The sequence below is a fragment of the Carcharodon carcharias genome, chromosome 18 (genome assembly GCF_017639515.1).
Source record: "Carcharodon carcharias isolate sCarCar2 chromosome 18, sCarCar2.pri, whole genome shotgun sequence".
In the NCBI taxonomy this organism is placed as follows: domain Eukaryota; kingdom Metazoa; phylum Chordata; class Chondrichthyes; order Lamniformes; family Lamnidae; genus Carcharodon; species Carcharodon carcharias.
The window spans coordinates 114,860,676-114,885,645 of NC_054484.1; the positions used below are offsets into that span (position 1 = coordinate 114,860,676).

General features: G+C 42.9%; 1 long non-coding RNA gene across 1 annotated transcript; it reads left to right on the forward strand.

Moving 5' to 3' along the window:
• Positions 1-266: 266 nt before the first annotated feature.
• LOC121290384 lies at positions 267-5,587 on the forward strand. Its single transcript, XR_005945791.1, has 3 exons — positions 267-325; positions 3,649-3,721; positions 5,569-5,587. It is a non-coding gene; the product is annotated as an uncharacterized LOC121290384 (long non-coding RNA).
• Positions 5,588-24,970: the final 19,383 nt, after the last annotated feature.

Consider the following 24,970-nt stretch of genomic DNA (forward strand, 5'->3'; position numbering starts at 1 on the left):
GGCAACTTCATCATTCCCGAGGTTTATGATGTATTGGGCAGGCAATCCCCTTGGCAGAAATGCTGTGCAAGAATGCTCCAATTGGGTTAATTAACCTTCATGCCCTCGATTATAACAGCAAGGGGGAGTTCTTCCTTCTCCTGCTCCAGCTGCTGCTGGTGATGCCCAGCCAGTTATTATGGGCGGTGAGATCAACTGCAAGATAGATGAAGCTCAAGGATCCTGCAGGGCCAACAATAGGCTGAACGTCATGGCCAGAATTGTGATGGATGCAGTGAAGGATGCAAAGCTGCACGACGTCTTCAGCAACGCTGGAGGGAGGAAGGTACTGCGACAAAGAGAGATGAGGAGAGGGAGACAGAGAGAGAGAGAGAGAGAAAGAGGGAGCGAGCAAGACAGAGATATATAGCCAGGTCAAACACGAGAGAGAGAGAGAGAGACAGAGTGAGAGATGTAGAAATATAAGGAGCTGGAGCAGTGAAAGTGGGGGAAGACAGAGAGAGAAAGAATGAAACAGCTCGAGGGACAAGGAGTATCACATAAGGTGAAATGGAGTGAGAAAAGAAGAGAAGGAAATGGAGATATTGGAAGTGATGGTGAGATAGAGGTCAAGAGAGTTGAGCAAGAAACACTTTGCGCCCGAGTTAGAGATAGCGAGATGGAGAATCTCATACTCCCTAGCACATATACAGAGAAATATTATTTTTGTTTAATTGTTGACGCCTGAATTTATGGCTCCTACTCCGCATTTGTGTTTCTCCTTCTGTACCCCCATGCACCCTGCCACCACCCCCCCACCCCACCACCACCCCCACCCCCACAACTTATTATGCTACGTCCTCAATTAGTTTGTTTCAAGGCTCATTAATTCCAACAACTCTGGGTTGTTATGACTAATGCAGCTGGTACAGCTGGTTTACTTTAAAATCCCCGAGGGAAACTATAAATGACTGTCATAACCTATACATTTAAGTGTTATGTTTGATGAGTGACTCTACATTCAGCAATAAGACAGCCAGTTCTCGAGACTTTACTTTAAGTCAAATGAAGCATTTTATTAATATACTCAGCTTAAATTATATATGCACATGGCTACAAATTACTACTATCATTACTGTTAACAAATTCCCAAACTAAACTCTATTAAGGCAACAGCGAGTGACCCACAGATTTAATCAAAACCAGACGCATAATTTTTAACTCACATTCAAAATAAGTTTGCTTTCAATTTTGTTCCTGTGGTGACAGTTGGAGGCTTAGAGCTGCCTTTTGATCTAACATTCTCCCTGCCCTGAACACACCAACGTTCTGAATGTATATCTGCCAGCCCCATTGAATGTAAATTCTCCTCAAATCGCAAATGTCCGAACAAAACCACTGTAACAATAAAACCCCTTTCATCGCATCTATTTTAATATTAATGCAAAAATATGGTTTGTTATCTGCTAGATGGGCGTTAGCATTCGCCCATCTTCTTGAATACTATATTCAAAAGATGCAAATCAAAGTACCCTAACTAACGGGTTTTAACCGAGTCCAGACAGGCCCACAGAGTAAAGATCAATTTTAAAAGAAAAATATTACCTATGATATTGTTCATAGTAATAGATTCATGAACTGGCGAAATCGTTTTTTCTTTTGTCAACTCTAATCCTTCTACCAATTTCCTTGAACTTGTACCACCTGTTAATTGAACTCTCTGCCTGGAATAACTGTCGTTACTGTCTACCCTAACTCGACATCTTATGATAGTGTCCACCTCAATTATGTTGACTCTCAGCCCCATCAGTTCCAAGAGAACGAGTCTATAAACATATTCTTTAAAGCTGCAATTGTCCAGCCTTGGCAACATTCATGCAAATCTCCTCCGTACTCTCTACAGAAAAAAAATATATCTTTCCTGTAATGCAGTGGTCTGATTTATACAAAACATAATCCATCTATGGCAAACCATCGTTTTTTTTAATTACATTTCCAACGTTACATCCATGCTATTGTATTCAATACCTTGTCGAATAAAAACAAAATCTGTATGCTCTCTTTATGAACTTATCCACGTGTCCAACCATCAGGAATCTGTTAACATGCACGTCAATGTCTCTCACATCACCTACCCATCTGGATATCCTCCAGTTTATTGAAAATTCCATTGCTTTGCTTGCCCTCCCCAAAGGCAGCACCTCACAGTTCAACGGATTGAATTCCATTTGACATTTTACAAACACTCATGCAAGCCATTGATATCATCCTTTAGCCTCTCAATCCAGGATTGTCCGTCTCTCTTAAATTGCACCAGATCCCATACCTCCTCATTCCATTTGATGTATTTTGTGGCTTTCCAACCGATGTCAGGATAATCATGATGGATATGTGCTCCCAAGAGTTTCCAATCTCACATCTTTAATAATGACACACATCCGTGAGGTCATGTTTTATATATACCACTAAATTACCTAGAGGTTTGAGGAAGTGGAGGGAAGTTGCGCAGGACAGGGGGAAAAGTACACAACCTTCAGACTTTTGTGCATTCTAACTTTATAATTGGGGTGTGGGATGAGAGTGTTGGCGGCTTTCAAAAACCATCCCTACAACAGGCACACCACCAACTGCCAACATGTCACTCGGCCTAAACCCCAGGAATTATCTGTCTATGAAAACATTTAAAGAGCTGCATCACATTTCGAGGCTTAATTCAAGGGCTCATGGAAAGATTGTTCAAGTGAATGAATTATAGCGTTTATTAAATATGCACTGAAATAAAAAAAACTGCTGCAGGGAATTGTGTACAGCAAATTCCTACAGCCAGAAGCACCAGGGAGAGTGGCACATTTGGGAAATTGTGCATCGAACCCCAAACACAAGATAGTATTTTTTTTCCCTTCAGCCTCTATCCTCCATTTGTTCTTAGATCTGTCCTTCTCCATCAGTGTTTCCATCAATCCGTACAATCTCGCTTTTTTCTGTCTGTCACCCTCTCTCTCTGCCTCTGTTACTGTTTACTCGATCTTTCCTCTCTCTCTGCTCCGTATGCGTACTTCTCTGTCCCTCTCATTGTCTCCTCAATCTCCCTTATCTTTCTCAATGTGTCTCTCTGCCTCTCTATCTCCCTCTCTCTGGCTCTCTCACGCTTTCTTCAATCTCTCTCCATTCTTCCCTCCTCCTATGTTTCCTCAATGCTTCCCATCTCTCTCTTTCTCCCTCTGTTGTTGTCTGTCTCGCTCTACTCTATCTCATATTACTCCCCTCAAATGCTGTTTTCTCGCTACGCCTCTCACTTTTGACTCAATTTCTCCTTTACCTGTCTCTCTGACATTCCCATGCTCTCTACCTCTTGTCGCAATCTCCAACACACATCCACCCAATCCGTCTTTATTTCTCTGTCGCGCTCTCTCTCCTTCACGTGCCATTGGATTGATATGCTGAACGTTAGTGAGAATGATGTCTAGGACCTCAGTAAAACGAGTTAAAATCATTAAACCTCATTCCATCGCATTGTCTAAGATCCCATCATTAGTTTTGAATTATCATATCTTCACGTTAACAACTTTAACATCGAGCACTCCCACTTTCTTTAAAGTCGCTGAATTCACACTCATTAAAGCGTGGTTACAGATTACTTTTAACAATTATGTGTGTATTTTCTCACAGTGAGTCCCCAAGCACCACACGCTGGCAAGTGCGAGAAGAACGTGTCTTTGGTGATAGCTGGTGATAAGTCAGGGTAGGACAATATATTTCATGATTTATCGTTGACAAATGGACGGCAGTAGTCTCAGGAATAGGTCACAAAAGTTTATTCGAACAGCTGCAAAGGAAGGAACCACCTCAATGCAGCTTGAGATAGCGCTTTGCTAAATTACAAGGGTTTCACATAATTATACTTCAAAGATCACGTACATCGCTGGCATCAGTTGCATTCCACTTTTCACCCAGTTGGAGAAGTCCTTTTCTATCTAAGCTGGGACCACCTGTCTTTAACCTACCTGTAGAGAAGCACACTTAATCTTAAATAGTTTCCAACCTAATTCTCCAGCCTGACTCCCCAATCACCCAAAATATCGTTTTCTTAATTAGTTCATGTGCATTCTAGCTCCCAGGACTTTGCTGGTGATAGCAATTCTTGAGGATTTACAAAGTTCATGGAGTTTAACTTTTACCGGTTGCCTTACTCTTTTGTGCTGGCATACCTGTGGATTCGAATTTAAGAATATTATTCTCTTATAATGAATTCTCACTTCGTTTTTTTTCCCACTAACCGTCTTGCCACCACCCCCACCTTTAGCCCTTGGAAAAGAGGGGTACTCTCCATTCCTTTAAGGAGCGCCGCCCATTGATGCTGACCAGACATCCAACTTTGGATTGTAGAAGATCTGGTCAGCTCATTTGTATCGTCTGGCCCTTCAGGACGCTGGCTTAATAAATTTCTTCTCCTACTGCTAAAAATCCACCAGCGCTACATCTTCTGTGACTTTTGTTCCGATGAATCAAGTATATATAAATACTATCCGGGGAATCACACATAGGGCGTGGGAGATAATCCGAATCCACCAGCGTTTTTGTCCCTTTGTGATCCAATTCCACCAGCACCATGTAGAGAAGCCTCTTTACTCGATATCCCCTTGTAATGTCCCAAACATTTGCTGAGCCATTTTATGAATCATGGAAAGCTGATCTGCTGGGAATTACATAGGACAAATGGTTAAATTACTGTTTTAGCGTATCCTTAATGCTTTCCTTTACCTGAACAATAGTCGTTATTATCTTCTATATTTCGGCCAGTTCCACTTCCCCTACCCTTGCTGGCACTTGCACAAGCAGGCACAGTGTATGATTGTGAATGAGGCATATCCGCTTGCTCCCATATTGGATCTTTTGCTGTCACATAGTAATACAAAATCTCCCATTCCCCATGTGTGCCCCATGGCCCATTTCATTCCGAGCCCACTTGATTTCAATTGTACAATTTCATTGCTGCTTTATATGCACGCCTTGCTTTTTTGCCTCATATATTAAATATGTACATAAAACTGTTGTGTTCTGTATATTACACCCTTCTAATGTTGTGCTAAATATATTCCCTTCTATGTCTGCTGCATGCGGCGGAATTTTATGGTACCTAATATAGTAACCCGCACCCCTTATCAACCCTTATCTTCTCCATGTATTAATCTTTTGGTTGTTAACATAATATCAGTTATCACCGTGACAATATCATTTAGCATATTTTTTAAATATGATTTCAAACTTCATGCCTTGTACACTGTTAAACCTCTGAGCTGGATACCAGTCAAGTCATGACCATCATGTAGTGAAATATAAAATTATTTTTCATTAGTTACCATAAATGAACATTAATCAGTCTTAAATTCCCTCGGGGTTTTCCAATGCCCAGCATCCGTAGCTGCTACAAACAACATTTCTGTTTGCATCATCTAAAATCTGTTTCCCTATACCGATCAGTTTATTGATAGTCCAAGCATAAACTTCGTGCATGGTAGCCATGTTTTGGATTAACAGTGTCATGTCTTGGTCTGTGTTTAATTGTGTGTTATGAATTCCCTGTCCCAGTTCTAAGATTTCCTTAAGCCTGGAGTTCAAGGTCCGAAACTTCAGATCAGTGGCTGCCAGATCAATCGAATGAACCATTGATGTACCTGAACATACCAGATCCCTGACTCCTCTGTCCCCAATCTGAAGAAAACCACTGCTACAATTACTAAAGTTGCAGAATCTGAACTAGTGCAAATTGTTATAAAAAATTGTGAAAAAGAAAATTCCCTTTTGAGAACTTTATCACGAAACAAATTTCAAAATGTTAAACTTAATTATCAATGTAATTAACATGATCAAAATTAGTACTACATCTTTCTCATGTGTATTGATGTTTATACAAATTAAATGCTCCATATTTTTATCAACCCATTGTTCATCTTTGATAGCATGCAAGTTATTCAGAAGTAAACCCTTAAATGTCACTACACTTTACTTCGAAAGACTTTTTCACATTCAACTCACTGTGCTGTTTGGATGCAGATTTCCATTCCTATTTAATTCATCACTTCAAAATGAACCCCGTTTTATCCACTGGAGCCAACTAGTCCTTTTGATTATGCCTTTTGATTTTAAACTCGTATGAGCTAATGTAACTCGTATGTATCAAACCCAAACATTTCAATCAAAAGCAAAACATTTTGTAGCTTTCAAATACCTTCGAAGTACGATTTTTGCGATAAATCTCGAATCAATCCTTAATCTCAAATGTTTGTAATGTTTTTGTAAACTTATCCTTCTATCTGATCTGGGTTTTCAACTCTTAAAGTTTGGTCTACTAACACAAATGACAATTTAAGGAAGGGAAGACGTTAAAGCTCACATGGAAATGCTTCCTTGCTCACAAAGTGACATCTGTTAACAAGTGTGCATTTATGTTGCTGTATCCTTAGCTTAAAGTCCTAAAATTCTCATAATCTATACGAAACCTCAAATAGCAGAGGGAGGAATAAAGGAAAACTTGAAGGCTCCACCAATAGGGGCAATCAAACTGGCTGAAGCACCCATGTCCTCTGCTCCAGCGTGTTATTGCTCTTTAGCCCACCTATGGCTGCCCCCGCTCTCTCTCCCTCTCTCTCTCTTCAGCACAAGCAGTTCTTGTGACATTCAGCAATACATTTTTTTTATTTAAATAAAATTCAGTAACGGAATTTTTGTGTCCCAATCATCCTCCCATATGTTCTTGATTATTATTGACCATTCTTCCTCTATGGACCACTTGATGGAGTCCGCGGATCTCCTGTCGAGTTCCATAGCATGAACCACTTTTGCCGAGAGCATTGTACTTCTTTGTGTCTGCACAATTAATTCATGTGCCTCTGACTAGTTAGTTACTCACGCTTTAATTACGGGTCTGGGCCCACTGCGTGGTTTCGGTTGTGTTTATATTTCACACGGTAACCCGCATGTACTGCTCTATCTCCCGCTTTGGAGCGTGGTCATGGCGCCTTCGGCACCGCTAGTCCGCCAGCGCGGCTGTTGCCTTTTACCTCAGCGCGTATTTTCCCTGTCATGTACTGAGTCCTCCGACCGATCCTCTGATATTCGGCTGGACTATTCTTGGTTAGGCTTCCTGCACTAACGGCTGGTAGTAAATACAATATACTCACCCACTATGCAGAGCCCTCCCGAGGGACAGTTTGGAGTATCCTGTCACCTATGACAAACTGTTCTGTTATCTTTGAAAAGCGGTCCAAAGGAAGCTCAGCTACAGTTCACGATCGTTTTTTCGAGCAATTGCAATTAGAGAACCATGTCGAGAGAGCTTGAGATAGCACTCTGCTAAATTACAATTTCAGCATACTTTTGCTTTGCTGATCTTGTTCATCTCTGGCATCAGGCACTTCCCACGTTATAGCCAGGCAGACACCTACCCTTCTATCCAAGCAAGGATCATGTGTCCTTTCCTTACCTTTTGAAGAGCCCACTTAATCTATGTTATTGCCATCCTCTGAATCCAGTCCGGCTCCCAAAGACTTTCTGTTGAGTGCAGTCCTTAAGGCTGGGCAAGGTTCATCTGGTCATCTTTATCGGTTAATCTGCTTGGTAGCGCTGGCTGCCTGGAAATTTTAAGTAATTAATTCCCTTTCAATATATTATTACCTTATTTTCCCGAACATTCTATCACAATAAAGTATTACATTTACCCGGTCTGGATGGGATGTATGAGGGTCAGTGTACGATGAAATGCTGGTGTTAATTTAAGCTCATAGTCATCCCTGATTATGGGAGAGGTGTCACAGGGCAGGATAATTGAAAACGTTTAACCCTGTTTATAAATGGAGTGAGGGATAAACCCAGGAACTACTGAGCAGTCAGGGAAATGTCGTTGGTGGGGTCGTTTCTAGAAACTATAATCTTGGGCAGAAATTATTGTTAATTTATTAGAAAATAAAAGCTTTCAAATTATCAGAAGCATGAATATGTTAATGGGAAGTCATATCTGATAAACTGAATGGAGATATTTGTCTACGTAATGAGTTTTGATGAGGGAACTTGGGTTTATGTTATGTATTGATCAATTGTCATTTACAAGACTTTTTGCACAAAACGTGGCTCATGAATTAAAAGCGATATTGGCACTGCTGGTATGAATTTGGCTAAGCAACAAATATGAAAAAGGAGAGCTTAATGATAGATATTCAGGCTAAAAGTGAGCATAAAATCATGTTCCCTTGGAGGTCTGTATGCGGACCGAGGCTCTTTTTGATAAACATTAATATAAACGATTCTATATGCAGGGCATGATTTCAAAGCTAGGAGGGGATTGTTTTACATTTATAGGTTTCTGTTTTCGGACGGAGAAGTGGAGAATTTTATTTCTCTGAGACGGTTGTTCGTTTAAGGATTTCTCTGCCTCACATGCAGTGCAGGCGGGGCACTGAACATTTTAGAGTGAGAGGGGTAGGTTCATGTGAAGCAAAGTAATCAGTGATTAGCGGATGCAATTGGGAAAGTAGAATTCGAAACAAAAACAGATCATCCATTATGTTTTGAATAGCGGAGAAGGCTGCAGGGGCTCATAGGCCCAATTGTTCACCTATGTCATATGTTTATTTTTTCAGATGACAGAAATCCGAAATTGGAAACTGCAGTGGATAGTGGTAAGCTTCAGTACGATGTGCACAGATTGGGGAAATGGAGGGACACGGAGAAGGAAAATTTATTTCAGGGATGTATGGAGGATGAATCTAGGAGGAGGTATGAGGGGAGAGAATATAAAATAAGTGAGAATCTTAAACAGAATGCCAGCATAGTGCGGATAAATGAACACACTTCTTTATAACTGGAATGATAAGTTGTTAGAATTGTTTATAATGCACAGAGGATGTTTGATTTTATAAAGAGGCAGCGAGCAGACAAGCAATTCATGTTAAAGATTCATACAACTCTGTTAATGCTCGGCTGAGGTTTAATGTCCATTTCACGTCACTATATTTTAGAAAAGGGCGTGAGAGTCTTGGAGATGTCTCAGAAGGGATATATTGGAATGGTGACTCGAATAATTGATCTCAGTTCCATGGGGAGACTGGAGAAGCAGGACTTGACTGATCAAAGGAAAACAAGGTAAAGGGAAATTTGAAGAGAGGTCTCCAAATTAAGACCATAAGAACATGAGACATAGGAGCAGAAATTTGGCCATTCGGCCAATCTCGTTTGTTCCACCATTGAATCATGGCTGAAAAGTTTCTCAACCCCATTCTCCCGCCTTCATCCCTTAACCTTTTAATCCCCATACCAGTCAAGAACCTATCTCTCTCGGTCCTAAATAAAGTCAATATCCTGGCCTCCACAGCCATCTGTGGCAATGAATTCCATAGATTCACGACCTTCTGGCTAAAAGAGTTTCTCCCCTTCTAGCTTCTAAAAGGTCTTCCCTTTACTCTTGAGGCTGTGCCCTCGGGCCCTTGTCTCTCCTACGAATGGAAACATCATCACCATGTCCACTTTATCCAGGCCTTTCAGTATTCTGTAAGTTTCAATCAGATCCTCCCTCATCCTTCTAATCCCCATCGAGTATAGACCCAGAGTCCTCAAACATTTGCCATGTGTTAAGCCTTTCATTCCTGTGATTGTTCTCGTGAACATCCTCTGCACCCTCTGCAAGGCCAGCAGATCCTTCCTGAGATATGAGGCATAAAATTGCTTACAATATTCTAAATGTGGTCTGACCAGAGCCTTTTAAAGCCTCAGCAGCTCATCTTTGCTTTTATATTCTTGTCCTATTGAAATAAATGCAAACATTGCATTTGCTTTCCCAAATACTGTCTCAACCTTCAAGTTAACCTTAAGAGAATCCTGGGACTAGGACTCCCAAGTCACTTTGCACTCCAGATTTCTGAATACTCTCCCCGTTTAGAAAATATTCTACGCCTCTATTATTCCTATCAAAGTGCGTGACCTCACAGTTTCCAATGTTGTATTCCATCTGCCACTTCGTTGCCCATTCTCCTAACCTGTCCAGATCATTCTGCATCCTCCCCGCCTCCTCAACACTACCTGTTTCTCCACCTATATTTGTATAATCTGCAAAATTAGCCAGGATGCTCGCAGTTCCTTCACCTAGATCATTAATGCATAAAGTGAAAATTTGTAGTCCAAACACTGAGCTCTGCGGATCACCACTAGTCACCATCCGGAATCCCATTATCCCCACTCTCTACCTCCTTACAGACAGCCAATCTGCTATCCAGGCTAATACCTTGTTTCTAACACGATCTTACTAAGCAGCCTCATGTGCAGCACCTTGTCAAATGCCTTCCGGAAGTCCAAGTATATAAAATCCATTGGCTCTCCTTTGTCTAACCTACTCGTTACCTCATCAAAGCATGCAAACAGGTTTGTCAAGCAAGACCTCCCCTGGATGAAATCATGCTGACGTTGCCCCATTTTACCATGCATTTCCCAGTATTCTGAAATCTCATGCTTAATAATGGGCTCTAAAATCTTACCAACGGTCAAGGAAAGGCAAAACGGCCTGTAATTTCCCATCATTCACCTCACTCCCTTCCTAAGTTCCTGAGTTACATTAGCGATTTACCAGTCCTCTGGCAGCATCCCTGAGTCGAGTGATTCCTGAAGGCTTAGCACTAACGCCTCCACTATCTCTTCAGCTATCTCCTTCAGAACTCTGGCGTGTAATCCATCTGGTGTAGGTGATTTATCCACCTTCAGACGATTCCCTTGTCCTATCAGCTTCTACTTTGCAATGACCACCATACTCACCTCTGCCCCTCCGGCTCTCTTGAACTTTGGGGGATCTTACTCGTTGTCTTCCACCATGAAGACTGACGCAAAGGATCTAATCATTTCCTCCGCCATTTCTTTGTTCACCACTACTACTTCTCCAGCATCAAAGTGGACACTTTTGCCTTACTCGTACACTTTACATATATAAAAAAAAAACTTTTGTGATCTTCTTTTATATTACTGGCTAGTATAATGGCATATTCGATCATCTCCCTCCTTATTTCTCTTTTAGTTGTCCTCTCTTGGTCTTTGTAGGCTTTCCATTCCCCTGGTTTTCCACTGCATTTCACCACATTGTACGCTTTTTCTTTAGCCTTTATGCTGTCCCTGAATTCCCTTGTCAGCCATGGTGGCTTGTCCTCCCTGTAGTATGCTTCTTTTTCCATGGATGAATATTCACTGTGCCTCCCAAATTACTCCCAGAAACTGCTGCCATTGCTGTTCCACGGCCTTTCCTGCTAGGCTCATCTTCCAGTAAATTTTGGCCAGCTCCTCCCTCATGCCTCTGTAGTTGCCTCTATTCCACTGTAATTCCGTTACATCTGATTCCAGCTTTTTGCTGTCAAATTGCATGGTAAATTCTAGCATATTATGGTCACTTCCTCCTAAGGGTTCCTTCACTTTAAACTCCCCTTGTCAAATATGCTCATTACACAGCACTAAATCTAGAATTGCCTGTTCCCGAGTGGGCTCCACCTCCAGCTGCTCCAAAAAGTCATTTCTTAAACATTCTACAAATTCCTTTTCTTGGGATCCACCACCAACCTTTTCTTCCCAGTCTACCTGCATATTGAAATCCACGATGATCACTGTAACTTTGCCTTTCTTACATGTTTTTTCTCTCTCCTGGTGTATCCTGAGCACCATATCCTCAATACTGTTCGGTGGCCTGTACATTACTCCCCTTATGTTTTTTATTACCTTTGCGATTGCTCAACTCTACCCACGCATATTCTACATCATCTGTTCCTACATCATTTCTAGCTATCGATTTAATTTCATTTCTTACTGTGGAAGATTAAAATACATCTACAGGACGACTAAGGATTAAATGGTTGAAATCATAGTGGAATACTACAGCACAGTTCCCTCTTTTGTTCTGACAGGCACACCTGCAGCTGCCAGCTAATTTAGCAGGAAAGGAAAAAAGGATTATCATAAAGAAGCTTCATAGAATCCTTAAGGCAAGGCTAGGATGTCAGCCCCCAACACAAAGAGACAGGATCAAGCAATGGTCATCTGTTCTCTAGAATGTCCACTCACTAGCACTAAAGATAAGGTCAAGTATGGTTACCTATTCTCTGTCTCACTTTCTATCCTCCTAAGATCCTGGGTAGTCATAAACTAGAATAGAATAATTATGTGTTGCATGCCAAAGATAATGATTGTCAATGTAATTAATTATTGAAGGTTAGGCAGTTTTATCACCTTCATGCTCTTTGATATGTACGACTTTTACTATAACTATGTGTGTACGCTGATGCTGGCTCAGAGTGTAAGCTAGCTCCATTGTATGCTACTGGGCTCTCTGTGATATCACGATTAAATAAGGGCTTCCGAGACAAACCTCCTGGGTCTGTGTGTTCACTCCAATTCTGCGACAAATTGGCGACAAGGATGGGATCCGACTGAAGCCCCGGAGCCTCTTAAGCTGAGCACCTCTTAAGAGGTGCTTGAAATTCTTGGTTGTTGGATCTCTAAAAACAAAGAACCCTCGCGGAAAAAGGGAGGAATACCTCTCCCAAGTTAGAGAGAGTGCATACTGCATCCTAGCTGAAAAGGGGGATTGCAGTGAATCAGCGTCCCAGCTGAGAAGGGGACAGTGTGCAAAAGGGTAGCTACCGACCAAAGAGACTTGCATGACCAAAGAATCGGAGGACGTGTTGAAGAACTCTTAAACACCAGTGAGCACATAGGGTAGGAAAGGCGCCATACTTTTAATTGTGTTTTCTTTTCAGAAAAATGGGAGGTCCCAGCAGCAGAGCGGGCTCTGCCACTCCCCCTGCCTCTCAAAGTAATAAGAACAAACAGAAACTACAACTGAAAGTGGGACCCTTAAAGATGGATAAGAAAACGGAAAAACAAAGGATAATGGTAACCAAAACTCGTCAGCAGGTAGGAGATCTGCTGGTTGATCTGGGGTCGCCAACCAACGTTGTAATGTGAGAAACGGGTGATGACCGGTATGTGGTGCCTTTTAACAGTGACCTGTATGGGTGGACACAGGGACAATGGCCGTATGGGCGAAGTTTTAAAATACCCCTTATCCAGGCCTGGTGGGATGGGGTAGCTAATGGGGCTGGAGATCCCAGCTGGGATTTTGACAATACGATGGGTTGTTTTAGTAAATGGAGGAAGGTTGCAAAATGCCACCAACCCACTATATTAAAGGATACAACGGAAAATCAGACCGAAGGTACTGAAAAGATCATAGACCAAAACGTGGCCCACGAGACTGTTTGTGTAGATGCGCCCTCCACTGCACCCTCTGCATCTCCACCGTATCCCCTCAGCACCGACCCACTGGGACCTTATACCTTGTATCCAAGACTCGCGGCAAATGGCAACCCTCACTGGCATCCCCTTCCTGAACCTTTAACAGATGAACGTATAGAAATATCCGCGGCTTGGAGCCAATCGAATGGGGATGCCATGGGCTGCCGCTGCTAGTTTGGGAGAGGGAGCAGGAGCGGGACCAGCAAATAATGAACCGGATAATACTCAATCCGACCTCGAACCCCAAATTAGGGAAGTCGACATTGGTAGTCAGAGCAATGATGATTTTCCGGCAAAGTACACACAACAATCGACCAAGAAGGTAGCGACAGCGGCTGACTCCACCTCTTCTGTAGTTCAGAACCCTAAAATTATGATTGATGACACGGCTATACTCAAACCATGGACTCCAGCGGAAACAAGAGCTATGATAGCCGAAGCGCCCGATCCTATAAAACACCCAGCTGCATTCCTAAATTGGCTGGAACAGATGTGTGAATTTTACCAGCCCCTTCCGGGCATTTTGCAAGCTTTATTAAAATTTCATTATGGTAGCTCCTGGTCACCTTACAAAATACCATTCCGGTGCCACCAGGGGAGAACGCAGACTGGCAGGAAGACGATGAGCTAGCAGAGGGTGGGAATGAAAGTTTAAAACATTGGCTGCAAGGCAGGGACAAAGCTGCTATTATGGCAGCAGTGCAAAGACATGGGGACACGGAGGAAGTAACTCGGTGCCTGCAAAGGAAAGAGGAAAGCACCCCTGATTTTTTGGCCCGATTGCATAATACTTGGGAGGAGCATGCGGGCGTTACCCTTAGCAACATACCCTTAGCCATACAAACAGCTCTGAATTGCATGCTCCCCCAACATACCCAGTCTTTGAAAATGTGAAACTTAAATTGGCAAACTTTGAAATGGTCTGAAACAACCACTGCCTTGGTTAATATGGAATGAGAGGGTCTATTTGTTAGCATCAGGGAGGGCTACAAACAGCAGAAAAACAATTTTCTTCTTCAAAGTCAAAACAAAAAACGTATGGGAAAAGTAAGAAGCCAGAGAAGAGATAAATCCCTTGACACGTGTCACAAATGCGGAAAAAGGGGACACTGAGCTAGAGAATGTTGATCGGGTCCCCCCTAGGGAACCTGTTGGGTCCCATGGCCAGCAGGCTGTGGCGATTCCCTCCTTTACTTTCAACAACAATAGGGGTGCCCAGGGGAGGTTATGGTTCAGGGAGCAGTTATATCACTTTCCCAAGACTCTGGAGCGCACCCTATGGTAATCCTTAGAATAGGAGACACACATTTTCGAGCCTTGATGGACAATGGCGATACCCTTTCCTCTCTACCTCCCTCCCCGGGATTTCCTCTTAGTCAGAAAAGGGTAGTAACCCCAGGAGTGGCAGCCGTTCCTCTGTTGGAACCTCTATCTAAGCGAGTTGCCTTGTCACTGGAAGACAAACGTGTAGAAGAGACTCTGTTACTTTCAAAAACCACTCCTTACCCTTGTGGGGAGGCCAAACTCTGTGTAAATTAGGGGCCACTATTTACTTCACGCCACAAGGCTTGTGCATGGAAGTGCCCACACCCCAAACTCACCACTTAACATCCCTGCTCCTTACCCCTGAGGACGCTCCTGAGGCTAAGTCTGAAACAATTTTGTATGCTGCTGACTTGAAGATAATGCTTACATGGCAGGGATGGGCCGATTGTGGCAAGAACTTGATATATTACCTTGTGCCCCACCTGTTAAAACCCTAAAAAGCTTGTTACAGGTAGTGCTGAATTACTCCCGTCTGCATTGTACCACATGGTATACAGTGAAAGATAACCCCGAATATCATCAAAAGGCCAGCACTCTCATAGGAACAGTGACTCCCATCTGCCCTGATCCCTACCTTTACTTCGGCAAGGCGGGCTTGGGCATACTGGTACACTTGACCGCAGAGCAGCAGCCTCTGTTTCAAGAAAACTCTGAGTCTGTGCCCCATCTGACCCTCGCAATTCGGCCCCCCTTTCAGTCACACCATAAACGTCCTATGATAAAAAATACTTCAACAGAGCCCTACCTCTGAATGCATTGGGTCAGTTGAATGGTTCGGATTTGTGGAGAGTACCATCCATCTCCCAGGGATTTCCGGGGTCTCCTGTAAATTAATTGACCCCACAGCCAACTTTCAATGACAACAGCCCCCTGAGCAATCTGACTTTGTATGTCCCTATGCGTTAGACGTAGTCGACGGTGGTCTGTGGGCTTTGCATAAAAATCATGTCGGTCGAGTACCTTCCGCCCCAGATCATTGTGTAAAGCTGTGATAAAATGCTGTCCTGCCCTGTGTTCGGCAGTATCGGTTAACCACTGATGCCGAGACAGGCATAGCTCCCGATGTAAATGCTCTGCTTCAACAAGGGCTTCTTAAACTCACCGTTAGCCGCTGTGACACACCCATATTACCAAAACCTAAAATTGGACGGCCAAATGAATGGCCATAAATTGCATTGTTGTCCCTATAGCACCGGTAGTACCCAATGTAAATGTAATCCTGTCCTCCATCCCGACTACCGCAGTGCTTTATACCGTGATAACCTATGCTCCACTTTCTTTTCTATCCCCCTCCATCCCCACAGTCAGTATTTGTTCACTTTTACCTATAAGGAGCAACAATATACCTGGACGATGCTTCCCCAGGGATACACTGAAAGTCCTGCTGTATACACTGCTGCATTGAATCGAACTTCGACAAATGTTATTTCACTGGGAACTCCACACTTATACAGTATGCCAATGATCTTTTATTGGCCTCATCTACACTGACATACTGTGTGAAAGACTCAGTAACTTTACTTCGATTGCTAGCAACGAGAGGCCATAGAGTATCTTGAAGTAAACTGCAGTTCTGCCAGCCACTAGTACAGTATCTGGAATTCACTTTAAAAACAGGGACTCAGCAGATCGGACCCGAACGGGTACAAGCCATCCTGTGGATATCTGCCCCTAAAACAAAGAGATTCTTTCCTTCCCAGGTATGGTGGGCTATTGTAGACAGTGCATTCCCGATTACGGTCTATATGATACTGTCCTCTGTGGAGCTACGATGAAGGAAGTGCCTGCATTTGTCCAGTGGACTTCAAAACGGGGGGCATCGTTTAAGGCTCTCAAAGCAGCTGTAACCACGGCCCGGGCTCTCGGGTTACCCATCTATCTGTGTCACTTTCAGATGCACATTTGCGAAAAGAAGGGATTCGCCACCAGAGTTCTTTCTCAGGAACATAATGGAGGGAGGCGACTGACCACTTGTTATTCTATGGCTCTTCCCGCTGTGGTGATGGAGATGCCTGCTTGTCTCCATGCTGTTGCAGCCGCGGCCACAATGGTTGAGAAGTCATTGCCTGTTAGTCCTCGATCACCCGTGTGAGGTACGAGTGCCCCAAGCCATCATGTGGCTACTAAATTCTGCTGCTATACAACATTTTACTGCTTCATGACGCACGGGGTATGAAGTTATTTTATTATCGCATCACAACTACACGTATCGCCTATCGCCGGCCATTAACCCCACTACTTTTTCTCCTGAGTCCCCTGAAGAGGTGGAGCATGACTGTATTGCCATGGTCAAGCAATCAACTTCTCCTAGAAGGGATTTGCAGATGGAGCTACTTCGGGACACAGACGTTATTTCTTACACCAACGGCTCCTCTCAGCGACTTAGAGTCTATTTGCTCATCACCGGTTAAGCTGTCGTGAGTCACACCTCATCATGGAAGCTTACACACTACCCCCTGGCACTACAGCCAAGGCAGCAGAACTGTTTGCCCTAACCAGCGCTTGTACCCTGGCCAAAGTTTTAATGGCCAATATTTAAACCGATTCCCAATACGCCTTTGGTGTTGTCCACGATTTTGGTCAAATATGAAAACATCGGGGCTTCATTACATCAGCAGGTCGGTCTAAAAAACATTCCCAGCTCGTGCTGAACCTCCTAGAACCTGTTCAATTGCCTAAACGTCTGGCGATTATTAAAAGTGAAGAACACACTAAATGATGTCACTGTGGGGAATGTTCGCACTGACCAAGCAGCTAAAGAAGTCGCAGCTGTGCAACCCCCCCTTTTGCAAGCGCCCGGTGTTCCAAATCAACCCCCTTCCTGCTCTGCAGACTGGTGAGGTGCAGGCAGCCCAACAAAACGGTACTAAGCAGGAAACACGGGCATGGGAAACGGCACAATGCTATTATAAAAAGGGTTTTTAGTTCCATTCGGATGGTCGACTGGTTTGTCCTCGAAGTCTGTTTTTGCCCGTGTCGCCTAGTTCATGCACAGGCACACATGGGCAAAGAGGGGATGCAGCATGCAATAAACCAACAATGGATTGTACCTGGTATCACTCCAACTATCCAAAAAATCTCACGTTCTTACCAGATTTGCCAGCAGAATAATAAAGGGACAGCAGCAGCTAAGTACAATCACCTGCCAATGCCTATAATGCCTTTTGAAAACTTGAAAATTGATCTCGTACATATGCCCCCGGCCTCAGGGTATAGGTATTTATTGGTAATAGTAGATATGTTCACCCGATGGGTTGAAGCCTACCCTATGTGAAGGGACGATGCACAAACAGTATTGAGAATATTGTAGAAGGAACTGATACCTAGGTACGGATTACCTGTGAGAATAAACAGTGATCGAGCAACTCACTTTACTGGACAGATAGTGAAGGATTTGGTGCAGAACATGGGTCTGCACTGGAAGTTGCATATTCTGTACCAGCCACAGTCCTCAGGAATAGTTGAAAAGGTAAATGGGGAACAAAAGAGCACCATTATCTAAGGTTTGTCAGGACACTAATCCTTCGTGGCCCAAAGCGCTCCCAGTGGTGCTCTTCACTATGCGAAACTAAAAGAATAGAGTTACTGGAATAACACTCCACGAGGACCTAATGGAACGCCCCATGACGACCGGAGCCCAACCTCCTGTTTGTGCAGAGAAATTAGTCTTAATTTGGAATGATGAACAGTCCCTGGCTTACTCCCAGACAATTTGTAAAACAGCAGCTGAACGACATGAGATAGTGAGGCAGGTGCAGGCAAGCGTGGGAGATGCACCGATACACACCTTTCAGCTGGGTGATCAAGTGTATGTAAAAAATTTAAACAAAGATTTTTTTTCTCCTAGGTGGAAAGGACCCTATCTGGTAGTGCTGACAACTGGAACGGCCCTGAAGGTTAAATGGAAGGAAGATTGGATCCACACCACTCGTTGCAAGAAACATTGTCGAGCAGTCGTTTAACCATTGCTAATAGTGTATTAGCTTGCATTATGTTTCAGATACTGTTATTTGCTATATGTTATCCTTTTACTGTTTTTTATGGAGTGTACCTAAAGGATTGCCACCGTGACACTTTTTTATCTTTATGGCGCACCTATGCTGGAAAAGTCGGACAGGGCGTCTGTTGGATATGGGCCCTGATTCCCAACCATGGGGGTGAGTCAAGCACCTATCAGGCAAAACCCCTGACTGAGGAAGAAATAAAGGATCTCACTAACTTCCATATCCAGTCAGATGATGCAGAACCCGATATGTTTAGAGGGTGGTTCCTTCACTCTCCCCCTGCTAAGGAGTGGAACTACACAAAGCATGGGATAAGAATCAGGCCCCCTCCAGTACCAATAAACGCCACCTGTCGGTGTTCGACTCTTGCAACCGGTACCTATAACCTGGGAAATAGTATTGTCAAAACAAGATATCCACTAGACCTGGTAGTTATGATCCTCAAAATCCTTTATAGGGTACTTACTGGGTTTATGGAGAAAAAACATATCCCTAGCTGCCTGGGATGCCACAATTCTCTTCCCTTTTTAATCAAGATTCCGATAATTTGGGCAAGGGCACTATCACGCCCACCTGGAGTGGTTGCTGCTACCGAGCATATTTGAATCCATACCTCCACTATATAAGTAAGTTAGATATTAACGCACATCTGTGTCTGTATCACCGTGGCATCTCGGAGTCCGAGCGATTTTGGATGATTCACATCCCCTCATATGGGACTGCATGTAATTCCCAAGAGGTTATCAACCTGGCAGCTGCGCTTGAAAAAATTGCCATTTCAACAGCTGATGCTTTTATTGAGACACAGAAACAGATTTCAGCTCCCAGTACTGAAATGATAGCCCTACGCCTAACAGCTCTGCAAAATAGAATGGTCCTTGACTTCCTCCAAGCTGAAAAGGGCGGCACTTGTGCCATGATAGGTACAGAATGCTGCATTTATGTGCCTGATGTTTCTGAGAATATTAGTAACCTGGGACAGCATGTTGTGGATAAAGTACAATAAATAAAGAAAGTTGGGGAAAGATTGAGAAATTTTTGTAACAAGGATTCCTGGTGGGCTACAGTAATGGGGTTGTTCTCCGGTTGCGGACGTTGGCTGCTGTATGATTTAATTGGATTAGTTTTAATAGGTGTAATAGGGTGTTTTGCATGTGCTACTTTGATCATTTGCTGTGTCCAATGTATTAATGGAGCTATGAATGGAGGCACCACTGGATTAGGAGGAACTCCAATCATTCCACAATTGGTACGCACTGGCTGCAGCAAAACCCACTGGTGGGGAGATAAAGTTTACCCTGCCAGGGTTCGGCCTTTTCCTTATGGTTATGAGCCCACTTATGATGATGAAGATAAGCTTCATCATTGGTATTAATCTAAAAGATTAACAAGGAGTGACTGTGGAAGAATAAAATACATCTACAAGACAACTAAGCATTAAACGGTTAAAATGATAGTGGAAAACTGCAGCACGGTTCCCTCCTTTGTTCTCGCAGGCACACCAGCATATGCCAGTTAATTTAGCAGGAAAGGAAAAAAGGATTATGTTAAACAAGCTTCCTAGATTCCATGAGACAAGGCTAGGATGTCTGCACCCAACACAAAGAGACAGGATCAAGCAATGGTCATCTGTTCTCAAGAATGTCCACCCCCAGGCACTAAAGATAGGGTCAAGCAGGGTTATCTATTCTCTGTCTCACTTTCTATCACCAGATGGGCTCCTGCTAAGAGCCTGGGTAGTCATAAACTAGAATAGAACAATTGTGTACTGCATGCCAAAGATAATGATTCTCAATGCAATTAATTATTGAAGGTTAGGCACTTTTATCACCTTCATGCTCTTTGATATGCACGACTATTACTATAACTATGTGTGTACGCTGATGCTGGCTCAGAGTGTAAGCTAGCTCCACTGTATGTTACTGGGCTTTCCGTGATATCACGATTAAATAAGGGCTTCCGAGATGAAGCTCGTGGGTCTGAATGTTCACGCCGATTTCCAACTTGCCTATCTTTTCGATAGGACATCTGTCCTTGGATATTTAGCTCCTAGTCCTGATCTCCTTGCAGCCATGTCTCGCTGATGCCCACCACATCATACCTGCCAATTTCAATATATGCCACAAGTTCATTTAACTTATTTCGTATACTGCGTGCATTCAGATACAACAACTTCAGTCCTGTATTTCCCGTCCCCTTTCTCATTGCCGTCCCTTTATCTGATGTGCTTGAAGTTAGATTCCTAGCCCTTGCCAAACAATCTGCCCTATTTTGTGTTTGGGGGACTTCAATATCCTCTCCTGGGCAATCCGTTCTTTTCTTTATTTTCATAATTTTCCAAGAAGTTCATTCCACGCCCCCACCCCCCACCCCACCCACACCAACACCCAAACGTTAGCCTGCTGCTTTGTTTCCCACAAGTGCAGTTTAGAGAGAGTAAATAGGATTTTATTTTCTCTGGAACAAGAAACAGTAACACAAATTACAGGAGTTGGTAAAAGAGCCCGAGGGGACATAAATATAAAACTGATTGTACACATTTGTTATAATCTGGAATCTACCATCTGAAGAGTTGTGGAATCTGATACAACAGTGAGTTTAAAAAGGGTGCTGGATAAATATTGGCCGTGGTGCAGAGCTTTGCTAAAACTGGAAAGATGAAGGACAATATATCCTCCAAATTCAGCACAGATGCGTTAGAACAAAGGGATTCCATTCAAGCTGGATAAGACTCCGATTTTGTGCCAACAGACCAATTGAGATCTTCTCTGGAATTTATAATGTTGAGCAAAGGAATACATCAACCAACTAAATGCAAATGTTGGTTCTGCCTTGACAAAGGACACCCGACAAAACATAACAGTAATGTTGGGGAAAACAGGTCTTAGTGAGAGACGGGGACTGAAGAAGTCAGTTTTAGGAGGGGAATAGTGTTGGTGAAATTGATTTGCTTGAAGGCCGGTAAATCCTCAGGGACTGATCGTCTAGAACCAGGAGCATATTGGCTTCATTGGTGGCCGTCTTACGAGATTCCATAGACTCTGGAATAGTCCTACTGGTACTGGTAGTAGGGTAGCTAAAGTAACCCTACAGTTCCAAAAGGGTGGCAGAGAAAACACGGACTAATAAACCAGTCAGACTGCGGTCCACAGTGGGGGAATTTCTGGAGTGCATTATACAAGAGTTAATATCTGACATTTGGAAAACAGTGGCAGAATCGGACAGAGGCAGCAAGGACTTACTTTGACAAATCTATTGGAATTTAAAAAAGATGTAACTATTAGTGGTGATGATATGCAGCCAGTGGATTTGATTTATTTGGACTTTCAGAAGATTTTCGACAAAAATCTCACATAGGAGATTAGGATTTAAAATGAAAGCAAGCGATTCGTGAATTTTTTTGAGATCGATAGAAAACTGGTTCGTCGACAGGAAAAAAAAGCACGATTAAAAATAAATGGGCCTTTTACCGAATAGCAAGCATTGACTAGTTTGTTCCACAGGAATAGGTGCTGGCGCCCAAGCCATTAGCACTACGTAGGAATGATTTAGATGAGGGAATTAAATATAATGCCTTCAAATTTGCAGATGACGCGAAGCTGGGTGGAATTTTGAGCTGCTAGGAGGGTCTGTAGAAGCTTCAGTTTGATTTGGACAAGCTGTGTGTGTGGGCTACTACATGGCAGATGCAGTATAATTTGCGTAAATGTGTGGTTTCCTTTGTTTCCAAACCAAGAATGCAGATTGTTATTTGAATGACTATGCATTAAGAGCGGGTAATGGAAAGCATGAACTGGGTGTTTTCGTTTAGCATACGCTTAAGGGAAGCATGGAAGTGCAGCAGGTGGTAATGAAGTAAATGGTATGAAGTATTTTGGGCCTTCATTCCGTGAGGATCAGAGTGCAGGAGCAGGGATATCTTCCTACAATTATCGAAGGCCTCAGTGAGACCACATTGTGCGCAGTTTTGTTATCCTTATCTCAGGAAGGTTGTTTTTGCTATAGATGGAATGCAACGAAAGTTTAACACACTGATTCCTGGGATGGTGCTAATGACAGCTCAAGACATGTTGAGACTTATAGGATTATACATGCTGGAGTACAGTAAAATGAGTGAGCGTCTCACAGAAACCTATACAATTCTAAAAGGACCAGGCTAGATAGGTGCAGGAAGGCTGTTCCCAATGGTGAGGGAGCCCAGAGCCAGAGCTGACTGATGATGCAAGGCAGATTATATAGTTCCGAAATGAGGAGAAACCTCTTCACTCATAGAGAGGTGAGCCTTTGGAATTGGATACCACAGAAAGTAGTTAAGGCCAACACATTGTATTTTTTTTGTTGTGCCAAAATGGATCAAAGAATATAGGGAGAAAGCGGGAGCAGTCTATTGAGGTAGATGATCAGCCATGGTCATAATGAATGGCGGAGGCAGGCCCGTAGGGCAGAATGACCTATTCCTGCTCCTATTTTCTATGTTTCTCGATATGACATCATTATTAAAGTGGTTTCAGAAGTTTTTGTGTCAGAGATTAATCTTTACCTACTCTCTGATGAGGGTGACAGCAGAAAAGAGGGCACAAGAGGTTGCTGAGTCAAGTTGTGCTGACAATATGATCAATGGAGAATGATGTTCCACCTGATCACAGAGCTCATCTGGCTTTATTCATTAAATCACAAACTCATTGATCTCATTTCTGTTTTCCGTCTGTTGTTGAAAGGTCATGCGTGACAGTGAAAAGGATTGATGGTATCCAAGGTCTCAGGTGCCTATTCCAGCTGATGTAAAAAAGCACCATGAAACTATCTCGAAGGAGAGCAGGGGAACTCTTCCGGGTGCTCTGGTAAGAAAATTCCCCACGCCACAACAGATACTAAATTAAAATTTGATTAAAACCAGGGCCAATAATGAGGATGACAAAACAGCTGATTAACATTTGAAGAAGAATATGTGATTCACTATTAATTTTCCTTCAGGGAAGTAAACCTGCTGTCTTTGCTTGGTCTGGCCTTTATGTGAATCCAGGCCTGCTGTGATTTAGTTGACACATCAGCGACCTCTGAACAGGTCACAAAGAGAAATAATTGCTGAGAAAATGAAAATTGATTTGGTTGTTGGAGGTCATTAATCTCAGCTCTAGGACATCACTGCGGGATTTCCTCTGGGTATTGTGCTTGGCCGAACTATTTTCAGCTGCTTCATCAATGCATTTGCCTCCATGAAGGTCAGCAGTGGCAAAGTTCACTGATGATAGGGCAATGTTCAGGACCATTCATGACTCTGCAGATACTGAAACAGTCCATGCCCACATGCAGCAATACCTGAATGTTATCAAGGTACAAAATATCTGCAAGAGGGAGCTGGGACTCAGCATCGAGAGAGAGAAGCACCTAATGCTGTCTGCCATCATTGTTATTTTCCGGGGATAATGAGCAGCACTACAATCGTTAAAATTCAGCAACAGATACTATTGCCCTCTCTCTCGCTGACGGAGCTGCACAGATGATTATGATCCTAACAATTGTTATTAAATTTCACTGCTACGTTTATGGAATAACAAATGATTGTTTTAGTAAATAGATGCACGTAATGAATAACAACCACTCTCTACATATGAGCAAAAACAAAAAAAAAGGTTATTGGCACAATTATGTTTAAACAAACATTATCAACGAAAAGCACAGAAGAGACAGCAATGCTCGAAGCGATAAATATCCTTATCTTCACAGATGCTGCCAGGGATGCCGCTTTGTATTCGAATGTTTTCTGTGTGTTAGTAAAATGTGTTCTGCACACACATGCATGCAAACAATAAATACATGGACACGTTTATTACATAAATGAATGCAACACCCTGGAGGCCTCTTATTAGGTGAATGCAAAGTGATTAGTGTTCCTCTTCTCATATCGAGGGGCAACGTAATTGTATCACTCCGGAAGTGCTTAAAGGGTTCATACTATGGCCTCAGCTGCGTAGTTTGGCTGCACAGAGACCCTGACTCTGCTCAACGTTTATAGCAATGGACACTCCAGCCATAGTCGATCAAAGCCTTCCATTCGATAGGTGGGGTTTGTCCCATGCTGCTCAATTTAGCTCTGTTTAAGAAAGAGGCTATTACAAGCACACGATAGCTTGGCCTAAATAGCCAAGTGGTTATGGTAATGGGTTTGTAACCCCAAGATCAAGAGTTCAAATCTCACAATGGCAAAACAATGAAATGGACGAGACATTGAACAAATATTTAGCTTGGCCTAAATAGCCAAGTGGTTATGGTACTGGGTTTGTAACCCCAAGATCAAGAGTTCAAATCTCACAATGGCAAACTATGAAACAATGTAACTTCAT